This window comes from Peromyscus californicus, unplaced genomic scaffold, assembly GCF_007827085.1.
Source record: "Peromyscus californicus insignis strain IS unplaced genomic scaffold, ASM782708v3 Scaffold_13__1_contigs__length_99412109, whole genome shotgun sequence".
Taxonomy (NCBI): domain Eukaryota; kingdom Metazoa; phylum Chordata; class Mammalia; order Rodentia; family Cricetidae; genus Peromyscus; species Peromyscus californicus.
In genome coordinates, this window is record NW_026294424.1 from 66,373,552 (window position 1) to 66,390,385 (window position 16,834).

The 16,834-nt window shown below is 46.7% G+C and overlaps 1 protein-coding gene across 3 annotated transcripts in view; it reads right to left on the reverse strand.

Annotated features, from left to right (window-relative positions):
* The window catches only part of Tec (tec protein tyrosine kinase), a 113,496-nt gene extending 98,096 nt beyond the window's left edge, over positions 1-15,400 (reverse strand). For all 3 annotated transcript variants that reach the window (XM_052735105.1, XM_052735106.1, XM_052735108.1), the window contains exon 1: positions 15,322-15,400. The gene's annotated coding sequence lies outside the window, so the exon portion shown is untranslated. The remainder of the gene's footprint in view (positions 1-15,321) is intronic.
* Positions 15,401-16,834: the final 1,434 nt, after the last annotated feature.

Here is a 16,834-nt window from a genome sequence, read left to right on the forward strand (position 1 = left end):
GTCTCACTGTGTAGCTCTGACTAGCCTTGAACGAGCACTGTTCCTCTTCACTCGGCCTCCTGAGAATGGGGAACTATAGGTAATGCACGTCCATCTGGCTGAAATTCAGTTTTTCACAGAGGTGACAAGCTAAAATGGAAAGACCAAAAGACACACTGGCTCTGCCAGTCTGAACCTGAAAAAAACATTTCACCTCACACGGAATGGGCTCACAACAGCCTAGAGAAACCCTTTCAAGCTGTGTAAAATGGATACTATACTCATTCTCTGAACCTCTTCCCTCATTTATGAAACAAGGTAGTAATTACTACCTCACAGGGCTGTGAAATTAAAGGAATGCATAGAATGTACTTGGCCCAGTACACGGTCATATTGTCACTCCACAATAAAGGTGGTGATGGAGATCCCTATATGACACTGATTAACATTGTCCACAGGATCTCACTCAACCTATTGAGTCTACTGAAAGGTTTTGATTTTTTTTTTCCATTTTTAAGCATTTCAAGTTGCCCCTTCTGATCAGGAACACAATGAGCGAAGAACTTAGAACCAGTTGGGTTAGGTTTCGGCTCTCCTTCTGCAACTAGCTGGGTAACCTTGGGCGAGTCACCAGCTTCCCAGACCTGCAAGTTCCCTTGCCATGTGCCCTATCTACGCAGAGCAGGCGGGACAGGAAATACTCTGTGAAGAGGCGGGGAGACTGATGTAAGACACAGCCGTGGGGCCAGAGGGACAGGCAGATAGACAGTCACTCCACATCGCTCCATTCCAGAGTACAAACAGGAATGTTTAAACAACCTTCACATGGGCTTTGCCACATCAAGCACCTCCCATCACTAGGCCCCTGTCAGATGACAGCACACACTCATGCCTGGCCAGAAGCTCGTAAAGGCAGGTGCATGGGCTGCCAACATCCTCTATAGCAGGGCATGGTGGCTAGCATGTTATAACCATGCTATTAGAGTGTGTGCTTTCTACATGTTTGTTGGCTAGAGGAATGAATGACCAAATTAATATAGTTGGAAAAACCTGAATTCAACACCCTCAAGCCTGTTTCTTGCGTGCATTTCTGAGAGCATTTAATATGGGAGCATGCTCTATGAATCACGTCAAATGCAGTGTTTCCCAACTTTATTTGGTCATAGAACTCATTCTATTTCCCTTGAACCTTATTAACATCTCTCAGAGTTGGGAGTATTCTATAAAACATGCTTTGAGAAACATCATAAGCTTATATAGCGTACGTCATTTTTACTATCATGAAGTAAGTTATCTTACTTTTAATGGACAAGGTTAATTAAAGGGCTGAGAACTTTGATTCCTAGCTAGTATACAGCCGCTGTCTCCTCGCATCCCAGAACATGAGCTTCCCATCACCAACCAGGGCCTCACTCTCTCAGAGCTCCTAAGCAGCAGGACCCCAATACAATCACGCCTCATCAAACTGGGTTCGCTCTTCCCTTTCTACCATTCGTATCCCAGCAAGCCTTTTTGTATCTCTGGACTTCTGTCCAAGTCGTTCACTTTGCCTGGACAGCTCCTCAACTTTTGAGCCACCTACAGCAATCCTATTCATTTCTCAAGGTCTTGATTACCGTAATCTCTTATGAAGTCCCCCTTTTACCACAACTACGACTGCAAATAAAAAGTTAGCTGTACACATGAAGACGGGGGGGGGGGGGGGGGGGGGGGGGGGGGGGGGGGGGGGGAGCAGAGTTGGGAGAGAAGAACAGAAGCCATCAAATCAGAATGACTAACAGGCCGGTAGGGGGAGAAGCCAGGAGGGTTGTGTGCAACACTGGCTTGAACTCTAAAGGAGAGGGGCAGAAAGGGATGCCCTGGGAGTAGCTCTGTGTGGGAGAGCTGAGTCACAATGCAACAACGTTCTCCCCTCTCGGAGGGCTGCTGAGAAGAGGTGGGAAGGAAAGCCAGCAGAAGGACGGAGTACAGAATCGCAGCCGGAGTGAGAGCCCACAGGCCAACAGCGGCCCAGGAAGGCGGAAAGTCAAGGCAAGCGGGGCTGAGAACAAGGCCTTGGCCCAAAGCTGGCTGGGGAGCCCAGAGAGTGTCGGGAGCCAGATGGGTTCTGTGCTCAATAGTCTTTGATCAGCATTCAAAGAGTAGGATTGGTGATTAATCCCCTAGTGACTATGAAGAACAGATTTCTCTACTCTTCTACTCGTGGCTCAATGGTCACCCCACCCATATCCATGTGTGTGGGCTACCCCTTGGAAAGAGGAGAGAGAGTGCTAGGGAAGGGTTGGGTGCGGTATCTCCTTTCACTGGGGAAAGAAGTAACAACCTACGAGGAAAGCATAACGCTGGATAGGACCCAAGTCTATAGGGATCAAAGACATCTGGGTCCTGAGTAGATAGCAAGACCCAAGAACGCCTGCTCTCACCTGGGGACAGCACATGGCAATGGGGAAGCTAAGGCTGCATTTTCAGAATCCAGGAGGATGTTATCAAACACAAATAATTAGATTTAAGTAAACAACAACACGAACATACAGGCTCACCTAAGTCTAAAGTCGTGGATGCAGGGAACACAGCTGAACACAGCTTCCGAGGTGGCTATCTCCATTCTCCCCACAGCTCAGTACCACTTCTCCCTGGGTGACAACCCACTTTCTTAAGAGTCAGAGAAAAACTCCCTTTCCAAAAGAAAGCAGAAGAGGAGTCTGGAAGCCAGCTGGGATCAAGTACCAGCTCACGAGCCAATCACATGGCCTGATGAAGGGACTCCTTAGATTGACCAGAGCAAAGTCACATGACCACCAAGGGTCTATCAGTCCCTACTCAAACCACCTGAACTCCAGTTCACCAAAGGAAAGAAGTCTGGGCTAACAAACAGGAAGTCTACTATGGTGTGCCTCTTGTTCCTAAGGACTCAGGGACCACAGGCAGTAGCCCAACTCCAGTAATGGCAACCCAGAAGAGCTTTGAAGTCAGGGGGGAGCTGGCTATAAAGATACCTCATTAGCTATATGGCCTCAGGTAAAATACTTCATTTCTCAATGCCTCCATTTCCTTATTAGAAAATGGAGTATAATGCCTGCCTCCTGGAGCTGTTTACAAGGGTTAAATTAAATAACACATATAAACAGCTCAGCACAATGCCAGACACAAAGTGATCAAGAGCCCGTCACTATTATTAGACACCACCATGATGACACCAAGTGTCATGAGAAGGCCTGTACCACATGGAAGGGGGAGCAGGGACTCCATGAAGGACAGCCACGTCAGCATTTACATCAGTGAGTCCAGGGTCAAAGATCAGTAGAGCAACTAAGGACATAAGCCAGAGGCCCAGGAGTTAAAGCCAGGTGACAATTCAGATCAAGAAATGTGTTGAGCATCTGGGAATGAAATCACCAGGAAGACACACAGGGCTCCAAAGTAGACGATGTGGAGGGTAATGTGCCTCTGAGCACACTTTCTGCAGGAGGAGAGGTTGATGGAAACTGCTTCCATATTTCCAGCCACTGGCAAAGGGATTGGGAGCCTGATAAGCATTAACAACAACAACAACAATAATAATAATACAGTTGTGCTCACTCAGAAGACCCAAAGACTTCAGCTACTCACTCTCTCCCAAAAATGCCTTTGCATACATTAGGAGACAAAATACCTTCCTTTAAAATCATTCCTTCTTATCTCTCTAAAATCTGTTGCAGAAAAGAAAGCTGGCCCACTAAGTCTCTGATGGAAAACGACAGCCCATGGTTTCGCAATAACCCACACAAACTCTGCCTGGTAGCCTCAGACGCAGGCAGGTACATGAGATGGGGGAGGTCAAGCAGGACAGGAGTGAAATCAGAGTCGGGAGGCCTTCGGAGACAGGGGAACTTCTGCGATGCAGCTGTGCTGGTGGCCATGTGGTTACTCACCACACACCTTCTCAGCGGTGGAGACAAACACAGCCTTTCCACAGCAGACACTTCCATCTAAAACTGAAGCAGTCTGAACTATTGCCCCACGAACAACAACTCTGTTGTTCAACAGAACACTTCACTTCACGAACTGCCATCCACAAGACACTGTATTGAATCACACTGCATTCTGTTGCACTGCATTTATTATCTTGCATTTATTCCTAACTGCTTCTCATTAATCATTTACTACATGGTTATATGGGAAATTACAGTATTTTGAATATCGGGTTATACAGCGCAAGTTATGAAAACTAATTTCACTTGTGCTTTTCCTTGTTCAGTGCAGCTCCTAGACGTTTCTCTCTGTGGGGTGTAGGGCTAGAGATCAAAGGCAAGGCCTTGCATGTGTCAGATGGAGATCCCACCACTGAGCCACTTCCACAGCCCTGTTAGTAGACATGTTCAAGTCAATGTGTCTTACGGAGTATCTCCATTTGCTGCTGAGAAGTTGGTCTCAGGACCTATACAGGGTGAAGGATTTGGAGCAACGCCTGAAGAAACTGACCACTTTCATTTTATAAGAAGCAGTTCTTTGTACTTGAAAGACCCTAGGCTTTCAAGTAAGTTGAGGTAGGAGAGAAAAGACAATAGCGAGAGAAAAGTATAAGCTCAGTGAGTAGAGATCAGCAGAACACATACGAGAAACTCCAGCTCAGAAGACACTTAGAAGTATAACAAAACCTCACTGGATTTCAGTCTCTTCGTCTACAAAATGCCAGAACTAATCTTACTCGTTTGAGGGGTTATTTAGAGAGTTAAATGTGATGAGCCATGTGCAGACCTTCGCATAGGACCTGGCACATTATATAGATCCAATAAACATTTGAAATGCTTACTGTTAGGGAAAAAGGAATGCTCAGGTGAATGTTGTCTTAGGTTTTCTAGTGCTTTGATGAAACACCCGTGACCAAAAGCAAGTTAGGGAGGGGAGGGTTTATTTTACAGGTAACAAACAGTTCATCACTGAGGGAAGTCAGGGCAGGAGACTCAAGCAGGGGCAGGACCCTGGAGGGCAGGACCTGAGGCAGGGGCCATGGAGAACTGCTGCTTACTGGCTTGCTCCTCATGGCTTGCTCAGCCTACTTTCTTATAGAACCCAGGACCATCAGCCCAGGGATGGCACCACCCCACAGTGGGCTGGGCCCTCCCCCATCAATCGATAATTAAGAAAATGTCTTACAGCCCGACCTTACGGAGGCATTTTCTCAACTGAGGTTCCCTCACTTTCAGATGATTCTAGCTTGTGTCAAGTTGAACATAGAGACTAGCCAGCACAAAGGGCTTCCCTGAATTGGATAGCTCGGTTTCTGAGATGCCAGGGTAGTAGCAATCCTGGCCACCTGTCTCCTCCTGATCATTCTAAATAGCAGAGTGCACTGGGGAGTATTTGGCTCAGTCTTCTACTCCACAGCTGAATCCATTTCTCTAAGCCTACTGTTGTCAAGATATATCAATGAAAACTTAGGAAACTATCACAGAAAAAAATGAGGTAAAATTACTTATTATGGAGTTCACTAACCACCTATTACGGAAGAATCCAAAATGTCCCCAAAGGCCAGTGTTTTGAACATGTAACATGGTTCCAAGTTAGTAGCGCTGTTTTGAAGGCGGGGAGCCTTTAGGAGGTGGGGCTGACAGAACCTGTCACTGGGAGGGTGCCTTGAAGGCTACACTCCCTTCTCTGTCCAGTCTAGCTCGCCCTTCTCTGTCTGCCACCATGTGAACATGCTACAGCACCACGCCCCCCATCACCAAGGGATGCAGCTGCTATGGCGGATGGAGCTGCTATGATGGACATTACAGACAGGAAAAGTAGAAAAGTAAGCCTTGAAGAGGGGATGGTGTCTTGCTAGGGGACCAGAGAATACATTTAACTCAGTGTCCATGGAATTTTTTCTCAGACTTGATAGAACAATCGGAATACAAAATTCTCCCTGCCCCCCCCCCCCCCCACTCCATGTGTGTGTCTAGATTTCCTATGATAAGACTCACTCTTTCTGCTATGATGGACCGAAAATCCATGAGCTAAATTGAATTTTTCTCCCCCTTAAGTTGCTTCCATCATGTATTTGTCACAGTCATGGGGACAGTACTGGCCTCTTGTACATCAGCTATTTTTAAAATGATCATCAGACTCGTTCATTCACACCCTGTATCCTAAGAAATGTCCCACCCTCCCTCTGATTTTCAGTCCCTCTTGAGTGTTCATTCTTAAAAATATTTCTCCCAAATGCCCACTGATTCCCATGGAATAGCTTTTGTGTAGTATAGTTTCAAGATGGCTTTGAAAGATACACTTTTCCCCCCTGAATTCCTTAATTTTTGAAAATTCTTTAATAGAACTAAGGAGGAGCTAGAGCGATGGCTCAACTGTTAAGAGCACTTACTGCTCTTGTAGAGGACCTGGGTTCGGTTCCCAGTACCCATATCAGGTGACTCATAACTGTCTATAACTCCAGTTCCAGGGATCTGATGTGGTCTGGCCTCTGTGAGCACCTACATGCACATGGTGCATATAAACTCACATAGATAGATAGATAGATAGATAGATAGATAGATAGATAGATAGATAGATAGATGGAATGGATGGATGGATGGATGGATGGGTGGGTGGGTGTGGTGGGTGGGTGGGTGGATGGGTGGATGGGTGGATGGATGGATGATAGATAGATAGATAGATAGATAGATAGATAGATAGATATAATAAGCCTTTTTTTTAAAAAAAGAAAGCTAATGAACTTTTCATTTTTTTTTTAATGGAAGAGTAGCTAATGAAGCTAATGGAGTAGGAGCATATTTCCCAAATGCTGCATTTTGGTTAAGGCAGTATAAACATGCTACTCAAGCATGCATGTATACACACACACACACACACACACACACACACACACACACACACGGACGGGACGGGATAGGGGGGGTCAGTTTTTTTATATTTCACTGTTCTAACAAGTCTGAGAAAAATTCCATAGACACTATGTTAAATTTTACCCTCTGATCCTCAGCAAGACACCGTCTCCTCTAAGGCTCACTTTTCCTGTCTATAAAATGGGCACAATACAGGTGTTCTTTGCCAACTAGAGAAGCCATCTTATTGTTCATGCATGTGTATAAAGCACTCCCAGAAAAGCCTCCAAGTTTTTTTTACAAGCATCTGGCTGTGTTACCTTTCTGAAGTGGGCTATTAATTATGTGTTATTACGCTTTGTTTAATAGATGGGAATAGCTGAAGCATGGGAACATAATTCCAGTTAATAGTTGACTTAGAAATACAGTTGAGGCTTTAAACATGGGAACGAGATAGCAAGAAAGATGTCTGGAGAGTGAGAGATCTAAGCAGGAATTTGCTCCGCTCTAGCTCTTAATGGTAAGCTGCCCCTGGTGGCCTGCTTGCTTTACTGAGCCCTGCTTATTTGCCTAGTAGAGGAATTGGGGGATGAAGAGGAAGCTTGGAGTTTCCCAAGTACTTCAGATGCCTTCACAGGAAGATTGGTAAACCCTGGCCCAGTCCAAAGGACAAAGAGAGTTGCAGAGTTACCGTCAAAATCTCTCCACCTTTTGTAATTGACCCTTGAGAAGTCCTACCAAAAGTTTAAACAAGCAATATGCCCAACAAGTACAAGGCCCTAGACATGGACATGAGACATGGGCCTGTCACTTTTTTTTTTCTTTTTTGGAGGCAGGGTCTTCCTATGGAGCCCTGGCTTTCCCGGAACTCACTCTGTAGACCAGGCTGGTCTCCAACTCACCTCTTACCTCTGCCTCCCAAGTGCTGAGATTAAACCTCTGCCAGGTTCTTCTGACTGCTACATCTGACCTACAACCCAACAGCCACACACGGCCTCAAGCCATCTGTCTAAACCTACTCCACCTACACGCAGGTGATGCCGTCAACCCCAGAGGGCAAGGGGAGGAAAATGGAAGTTTAAGAAGCCCCTTCTAGAGCTGGTGAGCTTTTCTTAGTGATTAGGGGTGTGCTTTTCTAGCAGTAGTTTATAGAAACTGGCAGCCCTTTATCCCAGGGTGGTATTATGAAAAACAGTCCCCCAAAGGGAAAAAAGCATAGCACCCTAAAATCATTCCTGTGTAGGAAAAAGAAAAAGGAGGCGAGGTTCAGTCCATTTTTGGTCCAGCTCCTATGGAGATGTCACAGGTTGTGGCTGAACTCTGAGGCCAGCGACCACATGAGGAAGAAGGGGTCTCTAAGGAAATCATAGCAGACTCCTGGCTAGAGCTCTGTGCGGGATAAAGGGGAAGAGGTAAAGCTACTAACCACCGAATCAGGTTAGAGCAGGATAGCTAACGGACATCGGCAGGATTTGGATCTCACACCGTGGATAGGGATTTAAAGCCTGGGACTTTGATACTCCCTAGCTAAGCATGTCAAAGGCATTTAACCCTGGAAATGAAGGATCTAGTTACAAGAGGAAATATATATATACATATTGCTGGAATCCAAAGGTCTCCCTCCCTCACCAGAGACCATCTTACCACATGTACTTCCCACACACACACACACACACACACACACACACACACACACACACACACACACACCACAGGTCATTGTCTTTACCACAAAAGCCAAGACAATGTCTGACACTACACTAAGGAAAAGCATGGATGGGAAACATGAGCACATGTTTCTGTGAGGACTGTTTCTTTTTTTTTTTTTTTTTGGTTTTTCGAGACAGGGTTTCTCTGTGTAGCTTTGCGCCTTTCCTGGAACTCACTTGGTAGCCCAGGCTGGCCTCGAACTCACAGAGATCCGCCTGGCTCTGCCTCCCGAGTGCTGGGATTAAAGGCGGAGGACTGTTTCTAACTAACATGAGAAACAGCACACCCAGAAAAACACAAATATTCTATGCTTCCTTCTACACAGCCAAAGTGAAATCCAAGTCAGGAATATAGTGAATTTAGACAACTGGACAAAGAATGCTTAATTATGACAAAATCTTTTTTAGCTGCAACAGGTCTACGATCATCTAGGGAAAGTCATTCAAGTATTTTTATGGTAATGCTGTGCTTTCCCTGGAATAGTACATATGACATAGCTGGGGAAACAGAACCAGTTCGTGGGAAATGCATTCGCCAGTGGAGAAAACAAACCATGTGCAAGGGGGCTTTGACAGCAGCAAACACTCTTTTCAGCATGAGAGTCAGATGTGTGTGAGTCTAACCTAGGCTACACTTGCTAAGTCCTAGGCCAGTGTGTGCTTAGGAAGACCAGGTCTCACTCTGAAAACAAGGGCCCAGTGTGATGATGCACACCTTTAATCCCGGCACTTGGGAGGCAGAGGCAAAAGGATCTCTGTGAGTCCGAGGCCAGCCTGGTCTACAGAGTGGGTTCCAGAATAGTCAGGGCTACATAGAGAGACCCTGTCTCAAAACAAAACAAAAGACAAATGATAAATGGATGGACAGACAAACAGATAACACACATACACACATTCCCTTTGGAAGAAAGGTCCAGTAGACATGGTGGTACACACCTGTAATTTCAACACCCCTAAGGCTAATACAGGAGGATCACAAGTTCAAGGCCAACCTGGGCTACATTGGGCCAATCACGAAGACAAAATGTAATAATAATAATAATAATAATAATAATAATAATAATGCAGTGTGTTTACATTTCTCCCAGCCAAGCATTCATTCATGTGGGCACCCACTGGGGACCAGCCACCTGGCTCTTTTCTGACATCCGTCCTTTTCTCTCAGCCACCACAGACAGTCGAATCAACACTGGCTGTTTTGCAGCCATGCCCACAGCTCACACTCCTCCTCTTCCCCTTGGCACACCTGGCATCCAAGAGTACAAAGCTTTGGCCAGCCTGCAGGCAGATGGCTAGGGAAGAATGCTTTTCCTGCTTCCGTGGAGGCTGATGCTTGGGGGTATTCCTTATGTGTCACCACTGAGAGCACTGATGCCAGAGGTCTTGGAATTGATGCTGAAGGTCACAACTCAAGAAGGGAGCCTGAGCGATGACTCAGCTGGTAAGCTGGGGCCGGGAAAGTTGGTACGGGCAGGGTAAGTCAGTAGCCCTGTTCAGCCGGCCAGAAACAGGAACTTGGTACACATTCCAAGAAGGGCAGGTACTTGAGAACAGGAAGAGAGGATTCTGGGAAGGCAGCTGGCCTCCAGAGAAACCATATCTGCTCCTGAGGCCACACAGCCACCAACAATGCAGGGACCAGCCTTTAAATTGAAATGTGAGACACACAGAAAGAGGCTGAGCTTTACCCTCAGGCAAGAAGATATATGGTGGCCCACGTGACAGATAAGTGTCTTCAAAGGCAATCCAGAGGGGAGAAAGAGGACCAAGACCCAAACACCAGTGAGCTTCCTACTGCCCACAGGTCTAAGCCTGGTTTACACACAGACTTGGCTTCCTACAACTTTGATCAACTAGTAGTGGACTAGAGAGAATTGGGGACATCTGAGGTCTGTCCAGTGACACTCTCTGTTCCAGGATGGTTAGAAAACATGTACTTGTGGTACAGGCAGGGAGACTGACAGCACACCACCCAGACCTAGCCGCTGGAGTCTGGGTGGGGGTTACTGAGGAAATCTACATCCCTGCATTTCCTCCACACCCCCACCCCATCCCTGCTGAAATCCCAGGAAAATCAAATGAGAAAGGAAAGTATTTTTGCCTTTGATGTATAAATGAGAAAAGAGGGAGAGATAACACTAGACACATATTGTGGGGTGAGGAGAAGACAATTATGAAATACATACTTCTTAGATGAGGGGGCTAAAAAGCAGGGGAGTAACTAGACTGTTCAGAAAGCTGGACTCCCTGAGGAGGAGGTGAATGCATCTAACATGCTCAAGGTTCTGGGCTCAATCCCCAACACTACCAAAAAAGAAAAAAGTCAGCTGGACCTTCCCATATCCCTCAACCACATGCAGAAGTTAAGTGGCTGTCCTTCTCCACCTTCGGGTCAAGTCTGGACACACAGCATGAAAGGGTTCTGAGCCGTGACATTCAGCTTCATCTCTGCTGTGGCAACCTGGCACTCCTCCAGCCTCGAGAGGACCAAAAGAGCCCTCTCTGGTCACTCTCACCAGACCAGCAATGGTATCAGAGATCACCCTGATCTCCAACCATGTGAACAACACAATAGTCCAAGGCCAGATAGTTACCAGAAAAACACCACCTTGGACACATGGCACCATATATACGTCCCATCTCCAGGAAAACTTAAAAGTCACACCCACACACCAAAAAGAACTAGAAAAGTCCCAGTCACCTCACCCACAAGCTTTGCACCTGGCCCAGCCCAGCCTTTCTTGGGAGGCCCAGTTGAATCAGCCTAAGATGAAGCTAAGGTCAACAAGCCTATCCACAGCTTTGGCCTTGTTAAGTGCCTCCCCTCAAATGCGAGCCGGTAACCCTGGGCAACCAGACCAGAAGGAACACCTCCAACACACTGCCTGTTTTCACTACACTTCTGCAAACCAACAGGGTGTGGCTGGGCACACTTCTAGCCAAAAAAAAGTCAATCGGTTCCCCAGACAGATAAGACCCTGGAAGCGAAAGATAAAAAGTATACACACACACACACACACACACACACACACACACACACACACACACGTACCTACTTGAAGAACAAAAAGAGAGAGCTTTTAAATTAAAAATGCTAAAAGCATTATTAGAACCAGATGTGGTGACACACCTGTAATTCTAGCACTCGTAAGGTTAAAGCAGGAGTGAGTAGGCTTTGAGCCAGCCTAGGCTGGCATGAACTCCATAGCAAGTGGATTCTAGGCTGGCATGAACTCCATAGCAAGTGGATTCTAGGCTGGCATGAACTCCATAGCAAGTGGATTCTAGGCTGGCATGAACTCCATAGCAAGTGGATTCTAGGCTGGCATGAACTCCATAGCAAGTGGATTCTAGGCTGGCATGAACTCCATAGCAAGTGAATTCTAGGCTGGCATGAACTACATAGCAAGTGGATTCTAGGCTGGCATGAACTACATAGCAAGTGGATTCTAAGAGGCTGGCATGAACTATATAGCAAATGAATTCTAGGCTGGCATGAACTACATAGCAAGACCCTGTCTCAATAATAACAACAATAATAATGTTAAAGACACTGAAAACTCCAATGTTAAACTTGGATACTAATATTGAGAAAAATCTTCCTAGAAGATTTTGGAAATAACAAGACAGAAATTATGTAAGGTACAAAGTAAGAGGATTGATCCAAAATACCTAACATCTAAATAAGGAATTCCTTTAAAAAAAAAAAAAAAAGACAGAAAATAGGAGAAAATCACCAATGAAATAATTCAAGAAAATTCCCCAACGCCCAGATTCAAAAGCCCAGCACACTGGATGAAAACAGAAGCAAACCAGGATACAGCACCAGGAAACTTAGATATTGTGAAGAACAAGAGAATATTTCACAACCCCATGGAAAAGCACAGCAGGGCTGTGGCCTCTACTCAAGGTTGCAAGTAAACATTAAGGAGCCAGAAGTTCCTAATTTAGAAGATACTGGAATAATACCATTGAAATTTTCATCCCAGAATTCTACACTTGGTCAATCTAAAAATTTTGAGGGGAAAATAGATATCTTCAGTCATTCTTAATCTCAGAAAGATTGACATTCCATAAATCCTTTTCCAGAAAGCTCTGAGGAGTCCACCAAAATAAAGGAAGTTTTGTGGATAACTAGGAGATGGAACACAAGAAAGAGGCGGTGGGGATTCCCAGGATGCTTAGTGACCGGACAGTCTCTGAGTGCCAGCTGCACACGATAAATAGAAAAGCCCACCTCTCCAGAGTACGGTAAGCCAGGAGGTTCAGGTTCAGCTTCCTGGGAAAAACGAAATTAACAGAAGACCGGATTCCTTTTAAGGGAAGACTTGGAAAACTGGTCAAGGGTTGTAGAATTAATGAGAAGTGCATGTGCGCACACACACACACACACACACACACACAAGCCAAACAAAGAACACAAAAATTTGTGCTTGGTTTAGCTGTGAATATTGACCTACCACTAATATTGTGGCTTATATTGATCTAGCCATTTCCGAGCCCAAATTCTGTGCCTACATATGTTTACATCTACATTTGTTTGCTCCTTATATTTACATTTGTTTGTTTCCCCAATAGCAAACTATTTGTTTGGGGTTTCTTTTTTTTTAATTTATCCCCTTTTCTTTTTCTCTAAAAAAAAAAAAATGTAATTTCAACCTCTGTTTCATGGTAGCTTTAGTCATCTGAGCTCTGAGCAGTAGAACATACAGAAAAAAATTAATAGCTATAATCCAACCCAAGGAAGGGCTGGCTGACCTAGGCAGAGATTCAAAAAACAAGGCAGGCCTAGGTGGAAGCAAGCATGGAGGTATAAATAACCTCTACACCCTCTCCTCTAGGTTCCTTTTGGTGGTTGTTTTTCCCAACAAATCTCTTCCAATAGCATAATCACATGGAGCAGGAAAATCTCCCCACTGCCAATGATCACAAGTCAATTTCATGTCTTTCTTACACACATGGGTGCCCCATTTAGGAGCCTAATTGAACCAAAACAGCTGCCTCCCAAAACTATTAGTAGGTATTCAACTTGAGACACACTCTGCTTCACCTACTATTCCCTGGACAAGATGGGAGCATTGTAAGGGCTCTGAACAGGGGCAGTATCATCAGCAGACACTTCCCGAGCATCCACAGGGGAGCCAGCACCAGACGGAGTATCGATGCCCTTACTGATGCTGTAGACAACAAACAAATGATCTCCCTCGGATGGGCGTGAAGACCCAGGGAGGGGTGAAGCAGATGCCAAAATCTAGAAGAACAGGGGCAGGGCAAGGAAGAGAGGCACCAACTAGGGCAGCCTGGGCAACCTGTAGGCAGAGGTGTGGTTAGAGACCCAAGGACCAAGTTCCCAGCACCCTGGGGTGCCTGGAGGGAAGCAAGGAGGCCAGTCATTCTTCAAGAACACAAATGGACCAGGAATTATCCACAGCCCCTCCATTGTTGTTTAAGGTTTTACCATCTACGGATCGTTACAGGTTTGATAAAAACATAGCCCCTGCCCTGCTTTGAAAACAAAAGCACCTTAATGCAGAATAAAGTAAAGAAACAGTCCGGCAACGCTGAAACACACATTCATACTGTAGATTCTTTCGTATTTGGGAAGAGAGGAAAATTCTAGGCCAAAGATCCATGTGTAGGGCAAAGGTATTGCCAACTACAGCGTAGCATTGATTTGCATGTGTTTACAATACTTGTCCCACACAGTTCCACAAACCAGAATGCACACACCCTTGTGGGAAGAATGAGGGCCATTAACATAAACACACTACAGAAAGCATGAGTTGTCAAGGGCAGGAGTAGTGATCAGATTAATAAGAGCACGGTGAAACGATAAGCCTTTCTTAAACAATGAAACTATAACTGAACAAAAGAATGCTTTCAAATACTTAATGTGTAAGTCTAGCCACCTTTCTCCCCCATTCCCCCATAGAAATCAAGCTATTCCATACTATATTTGAGTCTTGCACACCAAAGAGCTACCCGTGTCATTAATCTGTCAAATGCCAAAATTTACTTAGGATGCTTCCTCCTACCACTCCCTAGCTCTGTAAAAGAGAATTATCTAGAAAGGGAATACATTGTCAGAGTTTCCTAAGAGGAAAACGGAGACTCACTGGAAAAAATGCAAGGCATATGCTTAAAGCATACAACTAGGCGGGTTAGCCTTCAAACCACCAGCCACCCTGTTGTTCCAATTTAACACTGAGATCAACTCCTCTAATCAAATATTCCAGTTCCCAAAGATTGGTCCGAGATGGGACCTGATACACAGAAACATATCTGTTATTCACCAATGACAGGAGAAAGTTAAGAAACTTAAGATGGCACCGTCCTGGGACAAGGTCCACATAAGTTTTTCCCAGAGTCTCCAAGCCCCTATTTATCAAGATCCAAACACCACTCTCCAGAGAGAAAAGTAAATAAGTGCCCCCGATGGGGTGAGGCGCTCAGGCACAGGCAACTGTGTACCATCTCGTGGATTCTCACTTTCCCGCGGGACAAGCAGAGAGGAGAAAAAGCAGCCTGCGGCTCCACTGGGGACGGAACTCAACCGCGAGTGATTGAGCCTCAGAAACCAAGTCAAAAAAAAAGGGCTCAGATGTGGAGCCCGGAGACAGGCTGCAGCCACAGGGAAGGCGCGGCCATCAGGGGAGCGCACCTGTCCCCTCTTCCCGGCCCAAAAAGGACAGACAGCCCACTCTCACCTCCACGCGAAAGGCAGAAGATCCTTCCCAATCCCACTGGGGTCAGGCTCCAGCAGGCGGAGGCCACCTCCTTGTGCGCGCACCCCGTCCGGTCCTCCCCGCCCAGAGTCCCGGGGTCCTTACCTAGATGGAGCTCGCACGGAGACAGGCCAGACCAGCGAGACGTCAGGACTGGCGAGCCTGAAGCCCGGGGAGCGCTGACCGTGCCCACCGCCACGCCCACGCCCACAGCCACGCCCACCCCCTCGCTCCGCTCCGGCCCCGCCCCCTCGCCGCGCCGCCGCTGCCCACAGCCCCGAGTCCCCCACCTTCCTTCCGCGATTGCAAGGAAGCCAGAGGCTGGATGGTGTCAGAGCGCCCCGCACTGTGGCCGGGGCTCCAGGGAGCGTCCCTTATCCACACAGGCATGGCGTGGGGTCTCTCTAAGTCGTGACTTCCCCATCCCAAGCAAAGGCTCGTCTGTCCCCGGCTGGGAGAGCCCGGAGCAGTGGCACCTGTTGGTGACTGAGAGCCCTGTCGGAACTCAGAACCGACTTCCACTTCCCCCTTAGCCCCGGCGGCGGCGAGGCGAACCGGATGACGCTGTGCCCTGGGGTGATAAAAAGAATGGGTCGTTTTTTACTGGCAATCCTGAGGCAGGAGAGCATAGCACAGGGTCACGTACCTTATTAGTGTATTAACACTTAACCTCGTTGAAGAGTAGAAAACAGCTTTCGAGTTATTCACTTGTATTAAATACTGTAAAGGACTTAGAACTTGCCCACTGTCACCTAGCTGGCTAATTGAGAAGCTGGCCTTGAAAGACTGGTGCTTTAGCTCAGTGGTACGGTGTCTGCTTAACGTCCACAAGGCAAGGGGTTTCATCTCTACCTTGAAGTCTAAACTGTCCTTGACAGAAGCCTTTGCTCTCAGGACTCATCAATCACGTACTGTCGGACAGGCATGGTGGCCCACACCTTTAATTCCAGCACTTGGGAGGCAAAGACAAGCCCATTTCTGTGTATCCAAAGCCAGTCAGGTCTACATACTGGCTCCATGCCAGCCAGGGTTGGGATGTGAGGACCAGAGGGAGAGGGACACAGGACAGGACTGTAATGTTCATGAGTTGTCCCTGAGAATACAAGACTGAGCTCTGCCCTCCAAAAGCTTGTGGGATGGAGAGATAGACTAAACTTGTAAAATGCTTGCTATGTAAACGTAGGTTGATCACCTAGAACCCACCAAACCCAACAGCTCTCCACCGGTAATCCAGAGCTGAAGGCAGACACTAAGCATATCCGGGAACTTGCTGGCCACCCAGTCTTAGCCCAGCAGGCCAGCTCTGGGTTCAGGTCCAGGTTCAATGAGAGACTGGATCTCAAATCAAACGGTAGACAGCAATTGACAGAGACACTCAACCTCTGGCCTCCACGGTGGAGCCTTTACTCTAAACAGGGAGAAAACCAATGCACAGGTAAGCAAAGAAACCACTTCACCTGTGAGGTGTCTTGACTGAAATACACTGGGGTAAAGAAAGAGAGAGTGACGAGGAGGGGACTTCTCAAAGGAAGTGACTGTGCAGCTGAGACCTGAACCAGGCAGCCAACGCGAAGATGAAACTGGGAGGGGCGGGATGACTGAGCAGTGAGACTCCTCC